The sequence below is a fragment of the Pongo pygmaeus genome, chromosome 3, assembly GCF_028885625.2.
Source record: "Pongo pygmaeus isolate AG05252 chromosome 3, NHGRI_mPonPyg2-v2.0_pri, whole genome shotgun sequence".
Classification (NCBI taxonomy): domain Eukaryota; kingdom Metazoa; phylum Chordata; class Mammalia; order Primates; family Hominidae; genus Pongo; species Pongo pygmaeus.
Window position 1 is genome coordinate 39,618,640 of NC_072376.2, and position 18,502 is coordinate 39,637,141.

Below are 18,502 nucleotides of genomic sequence, written 5' to 3' on the forward strand. Positions count from 1 at the left end.
TAAAGCCTCATGGGAAATGGAACACGGAAGAATCTGCTGGGAGGTTTTAAAATTTAATTTTAGTCAGATTTAGTAAGATTTCTTAATACAAAACAAAACAAAAATGCTCTAAAAAAAATCCTTGTTAGGGTCTGCTTAAGACAACTAATAACAACAGATGTGAGGGCATAGTTCCTAGTTACCAAAGAATCGCTCTGGTGAGAGAGGAGTGGAGGCAAAAATTCCAGATGGTACCCGGGTAGCGATTGCACTCAGCTAGGTCATCCTAGGACAGCTGCCCTCGACTGCTGCTCCTGAGCCTCTCCATTGTAATTTTCCTTCTTCTACTTCCTTTTTAAAAATTTTTCTTTTTTGTTGAGATAGAGTCTTGCTCTGTCTCCCAGGCTGGAGTGCAGTGGCACGATCCCCACTCACTGCAACTTCCGCCTCCCAGGTTTAAGTGATTCTCCTGCTCAGCCTCCTGAATAGCTGGGATTACAGGCATGTGCCACCACGCCCGGCTAATTTTTGTATTTTTAGTGGAGACAGCATTTCACCATGTTGGCCGGACTGCTCTCAAACTCCTGTGCTCAAGTGATCTGCCCGCCTCAGCTTCCCAAAGTGTTGGGATTACAGGTGTGAGCCACTGTGCCTGGCCTAGTTCCTTTGTTTTAAAAGCTTAAATGCATGAAGCATACAGTACTGTGAAGACTTGCTTGATGTGATGCAGGTTCCTTAATCTCCTCCTTTGCTATTTGGTTCGCAGGTGGTGGTATGGGTGGCACTTTGGGGATGGCGGAGCAGAAGGAAGCTTTCTGATCAATGTTTGCACAGTATACGAGAAGGTTACAAGATATGGGCATCATGCACAGGTGGTGAGGTGGTTAGAGAAAGGTAGATGGTGTTTGGGGATTACCCTCTGGTACATTTCAATTCACTTTGGGGTTATGAGATTTCAGGAGGTTAGCTAATGCTCACGTCCTGGGGTGGGCTCTTTTGTATTTCTTTGTTGTCTCTTTTTTATTTTTTAGAGACAGAGTTTTACTATATTGCCCAGGCTGGTCTCGGACTCCTGGCCTCAAGCGATCCTCCCACCTCAGCCTCTGAGTTACAATTATCTCTTGAAAGTAATTTCAGGTAGGCTTGTGGCTACCAAGGCAAGCCTAGGGAAGCCCACTACGTGAAGAGGATTAGAGTCCTCTGGAGAAGTTGGATTCACATGAAGAGATACTAATCAGAAAGTTGGGAGTTAGTCATCCATGGAAAACAGGCATGTTTGAGAATCATATTCTGGCAGTGCCCATCCATGCATTGTCAGTGGAGAGAGAACCTTGGCTAATGGACTTCCCCAGCTTTGATCCCATGGATAAGACCATGAGGGAGAAGGTAAGGCTTAGGCTAAAGGATATTCTTGGATCATTCAGTCACCTCCTTCCTCTTTGAGTCCCTGTTGACCAGGGAACATCTTGGTGTCATAGCTTGGCTTTCCAATGGCTCTCCCCGTGGGGAAAGAATACACAGGCTGTGTTGATGGTATTCTAGTCCTCACGAGAGCTGAGTTTCTCATGGTCAGCAAATGAATTGGCATCCCGATATATAAGCAAATCTTGTGACCTTGGTTAAAGTGAGTTTCACTCTGTAAAGTCATATACTTTCTTGTTAGTTGAGGGAGTCAGATTTCTGAGGGTAAGAGGTGAAGCCAAGAACCATGGCAAATTCATTATCTTGATAAAAGCTACCCGGTAAGGCTGCCCATTTTCTTTCAAACGGCAACACCGTATGTCCAGTGAGGTTCCTCTTACGAGACATCGGGGGTATCAGGAGTGGGTGCCAAGCTGGAGTCCTGAGAATGAGGGAAATAGGAGACCGTGAGTTTTGAGCACCACAGCAATTTCTCTTCTCCTTTTGTCCCTCTTGCTTTAGGTAGTAATGCATGCCTTAAGATAATAAAAGGTCTGTCTTTGTGGGCTCTTCATTGCCATAGAAAAATGATTGGTATGAGTTTCCCAGGGCCTCGGATAAAAATATTTCTTCAGAGAGGGTTTTGAAAACTTATGCCAGTTACCTGGGTGGACTCCAATCTTTCAAGCACTGTATTTCTTTTCCTGGTCCTCCCTCGCTCCCTCCTTCCTTTCCTTCCTTCTCTAAACAGAGTCTAAGGTAATGCCCCACTCTGGTTTCTTGGGATAGGGAAGGGGGTGGAATTACTTCTGACTCACCCTTACCCTTATGGTGTCCCCTTTGGGGTTCTGGCTAAAATATATATATTGGGAAGTGGGACGCAGTGGCTCATGCCTGTAATCCCAGCACTTTAGGAGGCCAAGGCGGGTGGATCACTTGAGGTCAAGAGTTCAAGACCAGCTTGGCCAACACCCGTCTCTACTAAAAATACAAAAATTAGCCTGGCGTGGTGGTGCATGCCTGTAATCCCAGCTACTCAGGAGGCTGAGGCATGAGAATCGCTTGAACCTGGGAGGTGGAGAGTGTGGTGAGCCAAAATCACGCCCCTGCAGTCCAGCCTGGGTGACAGAGCGAGACTCTGTATCAAAAAACAAACAAATAAGTAAAATATATATATTGGGGTCCATTAGTTTTTCCACCCTGGGTGGACTCTGACCTTTGACTTCTGTCATCCTTGCCCCATGAGGCCATCGGAACTGCAGCTCGTTTTCCGCTTTTTCATCTCCATTTCTTTCAGCTGACAAATGCTGTTTACCTCACTGGCTTCTCCTTTATTCTTAGGTTTTGGCCTGACAGATACTGGTTTTTTTTTTTTTAGCTCTTTGATACTTTTAAGAAAATGGTTTTTAGGCCGTGCACAGGGGCTCATGCCTGTAATCCCAGAACTTTGGGAGGCCGAGGTGGGTGAATTGCTTGAGCTCAGGAGTTTGAGACCAGCCTGGCCAACATGGTGAAACCCCGTCTCTATTAAAAATTCAAAAATTAGCCGGGCGTGGTGGCAGGTGCCTGTAATCCCAGCTACTCCAGAGGCTGAGACAGGAGAATTGCTTCAACCCGGGAGACAAAGGTTGCAGTAAGCCGGGATCGCACCACTGCACTCCAGCCTGGGCGACACAGTAAGACTCCATCTCAATTAAAAAAAAAGAAACAAAAAAGAAAAACATAAGGACTTTTCACAAAAATATGATTCTTTAGGCAAGAGGTTTATTTCTCTAAGTGTCAGTTTCTCTGAAAACTTTGAGGATTGGATTGGATATAAATTTCCCCAAGCACAATGTGTGTACCAATGGTGGGAAACAAGATCTTTTTAGGGCAAGCATTTAAAAAATGTTTTTAATAGGTATATGTTTCTTTGAATGTTTTCAGAAAAAATTATAAGTTACAATCAAATCTATGATTTCATCTATTTAATTGCTTAGGACAAGGCCATATGAGTTCACTTAGAGTTGATTTTAAAAACATATCAAATAAATAATAGTTCAAATATGGTTATCAGATGACTGAAATTTGGGGCAGGATTAGAAGATGATCTTTCAGATTTTGACTAACTTGACTATTCTGGTCTCAATGACAAAAGGAAACAAGTTCCCGTAAGTCATTACAGTGGAACCCAATGATATTATCCAAGAAACCAATATTCCTAGGATCTTAGTTCTCCTAGAAATCTTTCTAGCATGCTGAGCGGGATGGGTTGGACACAATCCAAATCACTGGAATATTACAAGTTTAAAAAATTGTTTTGAGTGGTGTGTGAAAGAGCCCTGCTCTGAGGACTTCTGGAATGAGTGAGAAGGGAACTTACGGACCTACTGAGGCTTGCTCCTCTGTCAGATGTGGCAGGAGGGTTGGGGTCTTGGAGTTGTTCAAGTAATTTCATCAGTTAGGGGTCAATCCTGACCCAGGATCCAGTCCTGCTGGGCCATACTTTCTTAAAGTGACTATCCAGTGACACTAGCAAATGTTACCTCTTCCAGGGAAGAAATGACAGGATGTGTTTATATTTTCTTTTACAAAGGATCATGAGATTTTATTTTTACTTTTTTTTGTTATAGAAGTGGTATATGTCTATGAAGGAAACTCAGAAAACATAGATAAGCACACACAAAAAATTTGTAATTGCACCAGTATGAGCATGTTAAAATCTTGGTATAGTTTACTTTTTCCTCTCTCTATTTTTACTAAAAAATCAGGATTACGTTGCACATACCAATTTGAACTTGCTTTTCTTTGATCCATACAACAATGTTGTCACATACTTTTCCCCACATTATTAAATATTGTTCTACAATAGTAAGGAATTCAATGATAAAAGAGGTGTATTGTCTTCCTCCCACCTTATACAAGTTATTTTGTGTGGCAGCTTGACTTGTATTTTAGAAGTAGAGACAAATTAAGGCAAAAATAAATAGAAATGGCAAATTAATTCCACAAGGAGTGTGTTTTCTGAAAGTCCCTGCTGCTAGAAACGGAGTTAGGATTATGCCTTCTGGTTTCAAACATGTCGATAATAGCTGTGTGGGCTACTAGAGTGGCGTCAAAGATGGATGTCCAACTCCATATTGGAGCTGTGGGTAACCTAGTGAGAGCCACAAATCACCCTTCTAAGAGCCGGTGGTCAGGGAGCACCTTTCCAGTTTAGGGCATATACCAGTTGCTCTCCTGATGGACATCTGGTCCATGATATTTGACTGTTTTAAGGTGTGGAATGCTTTTACAAGGTCCAAAACTTCTGTCCTTAGTATGAACATTTGGGAGGCAAGTGAGTGATATGACCCATGGCTGCCTTTTTGTCCGGCAAAGCACGAGGATGCTTTGGAGAATGGAAGGATTTCATCGAGTCCAAATGACACTCACCTCTGGGCCTCTCAGCCTCCTTGGCCATGTGGTTGTTCTGCTACTGAGAGTCTGCAGATGAGCTGGTGGTTTCTCCAAGCTTCCAAGAGCTCTCTCAGGTATTTATTATATGCTGTTCTGTCTACAGTGTTCTGTCTACAATGACCAGTGGACTCTAAACTGGGCTGGAACATGTTCCCAGGAAAACATGCCCAAATTCTGTTCTACCTTGTGTAAATCTAAGACAGGGGCTACTGAACACAGTCTTGGAAATCAGACACCTGCTAGGGCCCCTTGTGCTTAGCTTGGCTGATGAGCCCAGGCTGAGGGCTTTTTTGCAGGCATGCCAAAAAATGCAGGGCCAAGGCTGGGGGTGGAGAGGGAAGGCTAGGGAAGTCAAGGAAGGCATGAGGAACAGCTTGGCAGCGGGAAAAGTTCATCTGGTGGCAGGAGCTTTAGGCTCTCTGCTCCTTCACCCTTTTCTCTATTCAAATCTGCTCTCAAGGCAGCATGTGATATTGATGGTTCACAGAAACATGAACTACCAGCCTTGGAGGGGCCCTGAGAGCCCATCTAGGTCAATGCCTCGTTTTGCGGATGAGAAAACAGGTTTGGAGTGGCTAAATGGCGTGAGCAAGGTTGTGTCACTAGTGATAGAGCTGGGATTCAAGCCTGACGGTCAGTCCAGGGCTCTGATCACCACAAGCTGCCTCTATATACAGTATAGTGAGAAAGTCTCAACCACCACGTTGACTCTTTGTTTATATTTAATATTATATTTGTATTTTAAGATTGATCCATAATGGAAGGAATTGTTTAGTCCTGTACTAAAGGAATTTAGAAAGAGTTGGGTGACTCAATCTACCGATAAGGAAAAAGATTTACAATCTATTACTAAGTGAGAAAGGCATCATGGAGTATAGTATAACATGCTGTAGTTTGTATATAAAAATGTGTGTGTGGCTGGGCGCAGTGGCTCACGCCTGTAATCCTAGCACTTTGGGAGGCCAAGGCAGTTGGATCACCTGAAGTCAGGAGTTTGAGACCATCCTGGCCAACATGGTGAAACTCCATCTGTACTAAAAATACAAAAATTAGCCGGGCGTGGTGGCACGTGCCTGAAGTCCCAGCTACATGGGAGGCTGAGGCAGGAGAATCACTTGAACCCAGGAGGTGGAGGTTGCAGTGAGCCAAGATCACACCACTGCACTCCAGCTTGGGGACAGAGTGAGACTCCATCTCAAAAAAAAAAAAAAAAAGTGTGTGTGTGATAATTATACACATACATTCATATATATATGCATGTGGATTCATGTAATAATGTAATAGCTTTGGAAAAATGCATGAGAAACTTAGTCTGATGGTTGCCTCTGGGAAAATGGCCTGGGCACCATAGGAGGGAGGTATATTTTTCACTTTTATACTTTTAAAATGTTACTATAGGCATGTAATCACTACTCAAAAAATGTAAAAACATTTAAAGATGACATGTGAGCTCAAATAAGGGAGAAATATATTGCTTATTGGGAAGGCCTCATACAAGAGGTAGCATCTGAGCTGGGCTCTGGGATGGGTAGAAGTTCACCAGGAAGAGCCAGGGCAGGAAAGCTTACGACAGCAGGATTGAAGCTGTCAAAGCAGGAAAGGCCAGGGAGAGTGTCAGCGATGTTGCATAGTCTGGAGAAATTGCAGCAAAGTAGTATGCTGTTGTTTGTATATAAAAATGTGTGTGTAATCATCATATGCATTCATACCTACAGCATGTGAATTTATGTAATAATGTAATAGCTTCAGAAAAATGCATGAGAAACGGCATTGGCTAGGTAAAGCAGGGACAGGGCCGAGGAGAAAAGTAAAGAGAGAGAACTCGGCTGGATGGAGGTTATTTTATACTTAATATGGCATAAAGGGCTTTTTACAAATTGGCCCCATTGTCCCTTTCCAACATCATCTTCCACCTGTGCTTCAGCCACCATAGCCAGCTGTCTATTCTCCAAATACCCACGTGCACACCTGGGCACCAGCCGCTTCCTCTGCCTGCGTGCGGTCCACCAGTCCTATCTTCTCTCTCTCCTCCAAGACCAAGTTCAAATGTTCCTCCTCTCCCCCTCCCCACCCCACCACCCTGGAAGATTTTAACACTCTGTCCTTAGTGTTCTCTTGGCAGTTTGCATTTACCTTTATTATAGAACTTGGCTGTTTAAATTTTAATTTTTTGCAGGACAAACCGGAGAGTGAGGTCATTTATATGCAGAACATTGCGTCTCCTCTCTCTAATTTAGCATTTTATTCTCTGAGGTCCTAGCTATAGGGTACTTTATGGTGATGAAGTACAGCCACACCATACTGCCTTTGTGTGGCCATTGCATGACCTCTCCAAATGAAATCATTTCTTCTATAGAGAAAAAATAGTGAGGATCAGAGACGTTATTAACTAAGTAAAAAAAAATTTTTTTTAAACCTCTGGGCCTAGTCTAAACTACATTAACATTTTCTTTATTATCTTCTGCCCCATTAGGCTCCTTAAAAGTAGGCCTACTTTAAAGACAATTAAAGGCAGATATTTTGTCACTTTTTTTAGACTTCTATGGATTTGAAATGTCATGTTAATAGAACACTATATATGCATAAGCAATGAACTGAACCATTAAAAAAGAATTTTGCTCTGGAATATCCTGGTAGTTTCAGGGTCATTATGTATTTGTTTTGCTCAGTTTCTTGATCTTTCTGATCCTTAATCAGAAGCTGAGCATCTAGGGAAATATTTTATCCTATTGCTGTGTATCTACAATATTATCTGTATAAAAAGTACATATGTCTATATTTCAAAAGAAGATTGAAAAAATCTAAGAAAATCTGAATAAACTTGTGTTCTTAGATTATTCCTCTTTGTTCCTCTTCTCCCTTAGGCAATTGAGGGAGTAACTGCTATGTTCCTAGTACAATTTATTCTATAAAGGGACATGTGAAAGGTGAGCTGAGAATTCCCAGTAAACCTCGATTTGCCCACCATTGCAGAGACTTTTCCTCTGCCTGGGCCAGTGTCCTTCTCGGCAAGGGAGTATAGATCACACCAGACTAAGTTTGCACATTTATCTTTCTACATAAATGGAAAACCCTTCCCAGATTGTTCAACTGGTTGCTTTTTTTCAGTTACTAGAATACCTCATTTGATTGCACTCCACAGATATTGCATTTTATACAAACTGAAGGTTTGTGGCAACTCTGTGTTGAGCAAGTCTATCAGCACCATTTTCCCAACAGCATATGCTCACTTTATGTCTCTGTCACATTTTGGTAATGCTCAAAATAATTCAGATGTTTTCATTATTATTGTATCTGTTATGGTCATCTGTGATCAGTGATCTTTGATGTTACTATTGCGATTGTTTTGGGGCATGATGAATCATGCCCATATAAGATAGCAAACTTAATGGATAAACGTTGTACGTGTTCTGACTGCTCTGGCTGTTCCCCCACCTCTCTTCCTCCCTTTGGGCCTCCCTATTCTCTGAGACATAACGATATTGAAATTAGGCCAGTTAATAAACCTATAATGGCCTCTCAGTGTTTAAGTGAAAGGAAGAGTCATGTGTCTCTCACTTTAAATCAAAAGCTAGAAATCATTAAGTTTAATGAGGAAGCCATGTTGAAAGCTGAGAGAGGCCAAAAACTAGGCCTCTCGTGCCAGTTAGCCAGGTTGTCAATGCAAAGGAAAATTTATTGAAGGAAATGAAAAGTTCAACTCCTGGGAACACATGAATGATAAGGAAGTGAAACAGCCTTATTGCTTGGACAAAGCTTTAGCGGTCTGGGTAGAAGATCAAACCAGCTATACAATTTCTTTAAGCCAAAGATTAATCCAGAACAAGGCCCTAACTTGCTTCAATTCTATGAAGGTTGAGAGAGGTGAGGAAGCTGCAGAAGAAAAGTATGAAGATAGCAGAAGTTGGTTCACTAGGTTTAAGGAAAGAAGCCATTTCCATAACACCAAAGTGTAAAAAGAAGCAGCAGGTTCTGATGAATAAACTACAGCAAGTTATCTAGAAGATCTAGCTAAGGTCATTGATGAAGGTGGCTACAGTATACAATAGAATTTTCAATGGAAACAAAACGGCCTTCTATTGGAAGAAGATGCCATCTAGGACTTTCACAGCTAGTGAGAGGTCAATACTTGGCTTTGAAGCTTCAAAGAACAGGCTGACTGTCTTGTTAGGGGCTAATGCAGCTGGTTGCTTTAAGACGAAGCCAGTGCTCATTTACCATTCCAACAGATCCTAGGGCCTTAAGAATTATGCTAAATCTACTCTGCCTGTGCTCTATAAATGGAACAACTAAAGCCTGAATGACAGCACATCTATTTACAGCAATGTCTACTGAATAATTTAAGCCCACTGTTGAGACCTACTGCTCAGGAAAAAGATGCCTTTCAAAATATTACAGCTCATGGACAATGCACCTAGTCACCCAAGAGCTCTGATGGAGATGTACAAGGAGATTAATGCTGTTTTCACGCCTGTTAACACAATATCTATTCTGCAACCCATGGATCAAGGAGTCATTTCAACTTTCAAATCTTATTATTTAAAAGTACATTTTGTAAGGCTATAGCTGCCATAGATAGTGATTCCTTTGATGGATCTAGTCAAAGTAAATTTAAAATCTTCTGAAAGGATCTACCATTTTAGATGCCATTCAGAACATTTGTGATTCATGGGAGAAGGTCAAAATATCAGCATTAACTGGAGTTTGGAAGAAGTTGATTCCAAGCCTCATGAATGACTTGAGGGATTTAAGATGCTAGTGGAGGAAGTAACTGCAGATGTGGTAGAAGGAGCAAGAGAGCTAGAATTAGAAGCGGAGGCCGAAGGTGGGACTGAATGTCTGTAATCTCATGTTAAAATTTAATGTATGAGGAGTTGCTTCTTACAGATGAGCCAAGAAAGTAATTTCTTGAGACGGAATCTACTTCTGGTGAATATACTGTGAAAACTGTTGAAATGGCAACAAAAGATTTAGAATATTACATAAACTTAGTTGATAAAGCAGTGGCAGGGTTTGAGAGGATAAGCTCTAATTTGCAAGAAGTTCTGCTGTGGATAAAATGCATTTCATGCTACAGAGAAATCTTTCATGAAAGGAAGAATCAATCAGTGTGGCAGACTTCATTGTTGTCTTATTTTAAGAAATAGCCACAGCCACTCCAACCTGCAGCAACCACTACCCTGATCAATTGGCAGCCATCAACATTGAGGCAAAAAGATTTGGACTTGCTGAAGGCTCAGATGATTGTTAGTTGTTTTTTTTTTTTTTTTTTTTAGAGAGGGTCTTGCTCTGTTGCCCAGGCTGGAGTGCAGTGGTGCAATCATAACTCACTGTAGCCTCCCGGAGTCAAGTGATCCTCCCACCTCAGCCTCCTGAGTAGCTGGGATTACAAGTGTGCACTACCACACCTGGCTAATTTAAAAAAAATTTTTATATAGACAGAGTCCCATTGTGTTGCCCAGGCTGTATTGTTAGCATTTTTAAGCAATAAAATATTTTTAAATTAAGCCATGTATACTTTCAGACATCATGTATAGTGTAAACATAACTTTTTTTTTTGAGACAGAGTTTCGCTCTTGTTGCCCAGGCTGGAGTGCAATGGCACGATCTTGGCTCACTGCAACTTCTGCCTCCTGGGTTCAAGCAATTCTCCTGCCTCAGCCTCCCAAGTAGCTGGTATTACAGGCATGCGCCATCATGCCTGGCTAATTTTTTATTTTTAGTAGAGACAGGGTTTCTCCATGTTGGTCAGGCTGGTCTTGAACTCTCGACCTCAGGTGATCTGCCTGCCTCGGCCTCCCAAGGTGCTGGGATTACAGGCGTGAGCCACTGCGTCTGGCCAACATAACTTTTATGTGCACTAGGAAACAAACAAAAATTGTGTGACTCACTTTATTGCAAGATTCACTTTATTGCAGTGGTCTGGAACTGAACCAGCGATATCTCTGAGGTATGTCTGTATATCATACGCTTCCTGGGCAATGCGAACAGGCTGACCTAATTCCTTCTAATGCTGAGTAGACTGTACGGAATGGATATGGCATAATTAATTTAACCTCTGCTTCTTAATGGACCTTTCAGATCTTTCCAGTTCTTTTTTTGCTGTCATGAGTAATGTAGCAATGGAAATTCTTGCATATCTTAACTACTTGTGTAGACACATCAGTACAACGTGTTGAAAGAATTGGAATTGCTGGATGAAAACGTCTCCGCATTTAAAAGTTTAATAGATACTGGCAATGACTTAAAGGATGGAGTGGTGCAAGGGGTCCCCCCTAAATACAGGAAGTAAGGGGGTATATCATTTATATAGAATTTTAAAACAGTAGTAAAACCAGTGTGGGTCTGTTTTTTATTATCACCATGCGCTGGCAGTGATAAAGTCAGAGTAAGTTTTTAATGGTGCGTACAGCTTTCACTAGAGCTTTGGGGCCAAGTTGCATCTTCAGCTCCTATGGCACAGCATAGTCCTGAGTTGAAGCTGCAGATTAGACATAAACAATGATAGCGCAGTGATTGTAGAAACCCCGGAACAGAACTCGAGTTACCTCAATTCCGTTATTCTCTCAGAGTTTTGTATTTAAATTTAAAACAACAAAGGAGAATGCAAACTACAAAGTATAATTAATTCTGATTGGTAAGTGCAAATTTTAATTCGTACATGAAATGTTTTACTGAATTACTGTTATTGTTTTTTAAAGACAGGGTCTCACTTTGTCACCCAGGCTGGAGTGCAGTGTTGTGATCATGGCTTACTGCAGCCTTGATCTCCTGGGCTCAAGCCGTTCCCTGTCTCAGCCTCCTGAGTAGCTAAGGCTACAGGTACACGCTACCATGCCCAACTAATTAAAAACACTTTTTGGTAGAGATGTTTGTTCATTTTTGTTTTTTGTTTGTTTGTTTTCAGAGTCTCACTTTGTCACCTAGGCTGGAGTGCACTGGCGAAATCGGCTCACTGCAACCTCCACCTCCCAGGTTCAAGTGATTCTCATGTCTCAGCCTCCCAAGTAGCTGGAATTACAGGCATGCACCACCACACCCAGCTAATCTTGCTGTTTCCCAGGCTGGTCTCAAACTCCTGGCCTTGAGCAATCCTCCTGCCTCGGCCTTCCAAAGTTCTGGGATTATAGATGTCGGCCAGTACACCTGACCTGAATGATTTTTTTAAAGTTCAATTAAAAAAAAAAAGTAACTTGTTCGTTTTAAAGCTAAAGAAGGAATAAAAAATAAAAAGTCTGTTCCTGATTCTTACACATTACTAGGAAAATAATTTTGTCACCTAGAGGAGAGAGGTTGATAGATTGATAGATGATCAGTTGTGGGTGTCAAATACACTAAGGACACCACTGGATTCTGTTCAAGTGCCCTCTACAAAGATGGTGGTCTTGTGCTCATCAAATGGTGTGTGAGAGTGTCTGATTGAGGAAGAATCTTTAAAATGCTGTAAGAAATCAGGCTTGTAGTAAGAAGGAAATCACCCACCAGCAGAAAAATGTATTTCCAGCCTTTCTTCCTCACCCTCTGCCATTGTTTTAGGATTGCTTAGTTTCATCAAGGTTTGAAGGATAGGCAGGCTCCCACTAAGAGAGAGGTAGGGAGAGGGGAGGTAGAGACCTATGAATGGGCTCAGAGGCTGGACTGCCAGAGTCTGAACCCCAGCATCTCTTCTCACTAGCTTGTCATCTTGGGCAAGGTACTTTACTTCTCTGTGCCCTAGTTCTCCCAGCTGTAAAATGAGACAAAAATGATATTGACCACATGCAGTCTTGTTGTAATGATTAAAGGAGGTAATTTTTATAAAGCACTTAAAACAGCGTCTGGCAAATGTGTTTATTGTTATCCTTATCTGCTAAGGGCCAGGCATTCATCTAGGCATGGGAGATAGATTCTTTTCAGTTACCTTAAAAAAAATCCTACAAACGATGCATGATCAATTCACATTTTGCAGTTGTAGTTATGTGACTTGCCCAAGGTTATACTGCTGCTCAGCAAGGGAGATGAAAATCTAACTGTGACTGGCTGGGTGCGGTGGCTCATGCCTGTAATCCCAGCACTTTGGGAGGGTGAGGCGGGCGGATCACCTGAGGTCGGGAGTTCAAGACCAGCCTGACCAACATGGAGAAACCCCATCTCTATTAAAAATACAAAATTAGCTGGGCGTGGTGGCGCATGCCTGTTATCCCAGGTACTTGGGAGGCTGAGGCAGGAGAATCACTTGAACCCAGGAGACGGAGTTTGTGGTGAGCTGAGATCATGCCATTGCACTCCAGCCTGGGTAACAAGAGTGAAACTCCATCTCAAGAAAAAAAAAAAAAAAAAGAAAAAGAAAAAAAAAAATCTAACCATGACTGTCAACTCCACAACATGGGCCCTTTGCAAACAATTGCATATCGTTAGTCTTACATATTGAAACTAAAACTAAATCACCTCACTCCTTCCAGTGCTCTGGGCTGCATATCCAGAACAAATTATTAAATGCCTGACTTCTTTTATAGCTTAAGCAATCTGCAAGTTAAGGGTTTATCCTACTTCTAGAGAATGCTGGAAAGCTTAATGATTTCTCCTAAAGAGAGATGATCCATCTCGAAGGAAGTGGATGAGAAAGGGAACAGATGTTTAAAAAGTATTTTTATATTAAAACTGGGAGCTGTGGCTGGGTGTGGTGGCTCACGCCTGTAATCTCAGCACTTTGGGAGGCCAAGGCAGGTGGATCACTTGAGGTCAGGAGTTCAAGACCAGCCTGGCCAACATGGCGAAATCTCGTTTCTACTAAAAATACAAAAATTATCCAGGTGTGGTGGTGCATGCCTGTAATTCCAGCTACTCGGGAGGCTGAGACACGAGAATCACTTGAACCTGAGAGGTGGAGGTTGCAGTGAGCCGATCTCGCCACTGCACTCCAGCCTGGGTGACAGTGAGACTCTGTCTGAAAACAAGCAAATGAAAAACAAAAACAAAAACAAACAAACAAAAAACATTGAGAGCTACCTTTTGAGTAAAAAGGCATCAGTACACAATAAAATCTTTCACTGGGAAAAAGGCAAAGAAATAAAGGTTGCTACTGTGTGAATAATTTGGCATATTTATCTAGCTATATGAGCATTGTGCTTAAAATGTTAAGGCAATTAAGAATGGGCTATATGATGTAGGCATAATGTGTATCTGAAAAAATCCTGTGTAGATGGAAAGTGTGCTGACTCAGCTGGTTCAGTTTCTGGGCCTCGTGTGGGCCCCCAGCAGCTTAACCACTTCTCTCAAGTCCTTGGTTTCCTCATGGGGGAAATGAGTATGTTGAATTAGATGACCTTTCAGGCATCTCATCATGCTGAGTTTTTTTTCCACAGCAGGGAACATGCTACTTTACATTCTGTTTAGGGCTTGCTCAGTGAAGGGGGAGTACCAGAAATTTGGGGAATTCCCAGAATACCTGGGCACTATATATATATATATATATATATATATATATATATATATATATTTGCAACGCATTTAATCAGAAAAGATTAATATCCTTAATCTCTAAAAGGATTTTAAAAGTCATTAAGAAACAATGACTGTCTTGCTGGAAAAGTAGGTAAAACCAATGACTTACAAAAGAAAGAATATATGTTGTCAAAAAACAGATGAGCAAATTTTAATCTTCACCAGTTGTAAATGAAATGCATATGAAAACAAATCAAACTTGCAAATATTATACCCCGTGAGAGTTGATAGAGCGATGCAATGACAGGCCCATACATGGAATATAAATTGGTTCAATTTTTTATCTCTTCTGTTCCAGCAGTTGCTCTCATATCTATTTATCCTAAAGAAATAATCATATATTTATAGTAAAAATATTTACTCAATGTTGTTATAGTGAAAATGAGGAATTATTAAACTATCCAACAGTAGGCAATTGGTTAAATAAATGATGCTATATTTACATAATGAAATTTTATGCAGCCATTTTCTATGTCAAGAATCTTGACATAGAATGTTAAATTAAGACCTAAATGTTAAATTAAGAAAAACAAGATGCCAAACCGCATATAAAGTATGGTATTCTTAGTTTTGGAAAAAAATGATGCACTGAACAAAAAAATCCCAGAAAAATGTACGCTACTATTTTACAGCTTTTGGTTCTAGGTGGTAACTGATTTTTGTCTTCTTTGGATCAGTGTTTTCGAAATGTTCTATAATGTGTATGTACTACTTTTATAATCAGAAAATAGGATATATAGAAATGGTCTAGAAAAAATGAGGAGAGAAGTTAGAATAGGGAGGTCATCTTCAATCTGTTTGGACCAGCAAGTAAAAGCAGGAAATGCTGCCCACCACCAATGGCTTGAATATGTGTGCTGGATGGTGGTGGTGGTTGGTGGTTCTGGGGTTGGGGATGGGGGAAACCTTGAGATGTGATGGTTTTCTTAGTCAGAGATGGCGCTTTACAGCTAGGAAGTATCTTGGACTTGGTGGAGGTCTATCCAGACATCAGGCAGATTTCATATTTTCACAGACAAAGGCTACGTTTACGTCTAAGGGGAAAACACAAAATACTAAGAAACCTCCAAAGCCCCCTCACCTTTTCAGACAACAAGAACCCCCAGGGCAGAGGGTCTTCCTCACTCTCAGAGTTACTTTGACTTCTCATCTGGTTTCGTGTGGGTAATGCATTTTCACTCTTGAGTTTCTTTTCTTTTTAAGGTATTTTCATTATGACGTTTGTTCTTTTGCAAAGAGCTAATTCTGCAGAATTCTACCCAGGGAGGGCCAAGGGAAGTTAGCGAAGGTAATGATACCAGTTAGAAAGTTGAGTTTGGGTCATCTCAGGGGCCTTCTTTGGTTGGAATATGTTCTAGAGATGGCCCTTACTTCCCAGGAATAGATAGTGATGTCTTACTGAGTTGCAGGTAGAGTCTGTATAAGTGCAAGATTTTCTTCCCTGACTTGTCTGGGAATCCTTACCCAGGACTGTGGCTTTCCTCTTCCATATCCCTCCACCAGGAGGCAGGCTCTAAGCCTCTGTGCTGTCATCGTTTTGCCACTTCCATGAACATGCCTTCAAATACTTGAAAAAGTCACTATAGCGTAAAGTATACTTTTCTCTTTTGGTGATGCTTCTCTGCATTTTCTCTATAACCAGAGAGCAAGAATAAAACTACAGCTTGGGACCTGGCGCGGTGGCTCACACCTGTAATCCCAACACTTTGGGAGGCTGAGGAGGGTGTATCACCTGAGGTCGGGAGTTTGAGACCAGCCTGACCAACATGGAGAAACCCCGTCTCTACTAAAAATACAAAATTAGCTGGCATGGTGGCACGTGCCTGTAGTCCCAGCTACTCGGGAGGCTGAGGCAGGAGAATTGCTTGAACCTGGGGGGTGGAGGTTGCAGTGAGTCGAGATCTCACCATTGCACTCCAGCCTGGGCAACAAGAGTGAAACGCCATCTCAAAAAAAAAAAGAAAGAAAACAAAATCCCCCACCCTTTAAAACTTTTAACATGAAAAGTTTTGAAGCTACACCAAAGAGGAGAGAATAGGCTAATATACCCCTGTGTACCCACCACTCAACCTCAGTAGTTCTTAACACTTTTCCAATCTTATTTTATCCATTGTTTTTGCTTGTTTTCTGGAATAATATAAAATAAATCCCTGACATTTATTTTCCCTATCAATACATCAACATCTCTACCAGATAAGGGCCTTAAAATATAATTGACAAATTGATTGATAAATAAGGGCCTGACAATACAGTTATCACCTAACAAAATTAGCAATAGTTCTTAAATGTCATCTAATACCCAGGCCATATTCAAATTTATTTGAATATCTAAAAGACTATAAAAACGACTTCTTTTTTTTGAGACGGAGTCTCATTCTGCCATCCAGGCTGGAGTGCAGTGGCACGATCCCCCCTCACTGCAACCTCTGCCTCCTAGGTTCAAGCGATTCTCCTGCCACAGCCTCCTGAGTAGCTGGGATTATTAGCCACCATGACGGGCTAATTTTTGTATTTTTAGTAGAAACGGGGTTTCGCCATGTTGGCCAGGCTGGTCTAGAATTCCTGACCTCAAGTGATCCGCCGCCTTGGCCTCCCAGAGTGCTATGATTACAGGCGTGAGTCACAGCACCTGGCCTGGACTTTTCTGAGTCCAAGCCTCCCTCTGTTGTCCAGGCTGGAGTGCAGTAGTGTGATCTCAGCTCACTGCAGCCTCTGCCTCCCAGGTTCAAGCTATTTTCCTGCCCCAGCTTCCCGAATAGCTGGGATTACAGGCACAGGCCACCAGGCCCAGCTAATTTTGTGTGTGTGTTTTTAGTAGAGATGGGGTTTCGCCATGTTGCGGCTAGTTCGAGACTAGCCGCAACATGGCGAAACCCCATCTCTACTAAAAGTGATCCACCCCCCTTAGCCTCTCAAAGTGCTGGGATTACAGACGTGAGCCACTGCGCCTGGCTCTCAGCCTGGACTTTTAAAACTCTTAAGAGTAAGAAGAAAGAAGAGGTGGCTTGGGGCTGAGGATAGCTATGAACAGCTGTGATTCAGGAGGCAGAATTATTCAGCTTCGCTCATCCCCTTTGCAAGGAGGAGAGAATGAAACAGACCTTTAAAAGGGAATCAGAAGTTGGAGTTAGTGCTTCTAGGAATTGTAAACGAATTCAGCAGTGTAGACCTAGAAAAATTTTCAGAGTCACTGATAGGGATTCACAGAAATTTTCTGTAGCTTCAAGGGACCAGCCCAGCCTTTTTGTTCCCTTCTGAGCCCACATTAAAAAGACAAAACAACATACAGGAAGCACTTCTTCAAAACTGCGCAAATAGCACATGCGTATCGTGGACACATTTTTAAATGCAAGGAGAAGAAAATGGGAGTCACATACAACCCCAGGACCCAGAGTCAAGCCAGGGGGCACCACTCTAGACATTTTCACAGCTCTGGAATCTCCTGTACAGGCCATTTTGAAACCTGCTTTCCACCCATTTAGCTTAGGAAGCCTTTTCCTGTGTCTGTGAATAGACCCGTATGCTGTTATGTTAATGGATTTCAATATAGGAGCAAACTGGTTTGTGCAAGACCCACCTATTCTTAGGTGATTTTTTTTTCTTTACATAACATAGAAGAGAACATGTTTCTAGCTAAAGATTTCATGTCAAAGCTCATGGGAGAGGAAGATGACCCTGGCTACCCCACTTCTCTTCCCCTTCATTCAGTAAACGATAGCCTTGTCATACGATGGCAGCCTGTGGCTCTCCTGAAAGTGCTCTGTCTCTTCAGCAGGCCCCCCACTGGGAAACACCCACATCTTCATGGATCTCACAGATCTGTCTCTCTCCTCTGGTGCTGCCTGTGTTTGCCAGCAGCTTCTCCCAGGCCCCCAGGCCTACAGCCTCAGAATCACCTTGTTTCAGGCCTGCGTGTCAGTTCCACCTCGTGGATGTTGCTGGGGCCTCTCTCCCTCTTTCTTGTCTCACAGCATCTGCTCTGGATGAAGCCATCCTTGATCCCAACGGCAGGAGCCTCCCATTTGCCTCTTTGGTCTTTCCCACCTGCAATCCAGCCTAACCTGCCACAAGAATGAGCTTCCTACAGCCCAGCTTGATCTCTCATTCTGGGCTCTGCCTTTTAGCCCAGCTGAGCTGCCTCTCACCCTTCTAGGTGCCCTAGGTTTTTCCTTCATTGCTCATGTTTCTCTTTCTTCTCTGT

General features: G+C 42.1%; 1 protein-coding gene across 3 annotated transcripts in view; it reads left to right on the forward strand.

Annotated features, from left to right (window-relative positions):
• Positions 1-18,502, forward strand: part of RHOH (ras homolog family member H) — a 55,160-nt gene that overhangs the window by 20,537 nt on the left and 16,121 nt on the right. The window contains exon 1 of one of the 3 annotated variants that reach the window (XM_054485686.2): positions 2,773-4,892. The exons of the other annotated variants lie outside the window; for them this stretch is intronic. The gene's annotated coding sequence lies outside the window, so the exon portion shown is untranslated. Of the gene's footprint in view, positions 1-2,772; positions 4,893-18,502 lie in introns of those variants that run through there. 3 annotated transcript variants of the gene reach the window in all.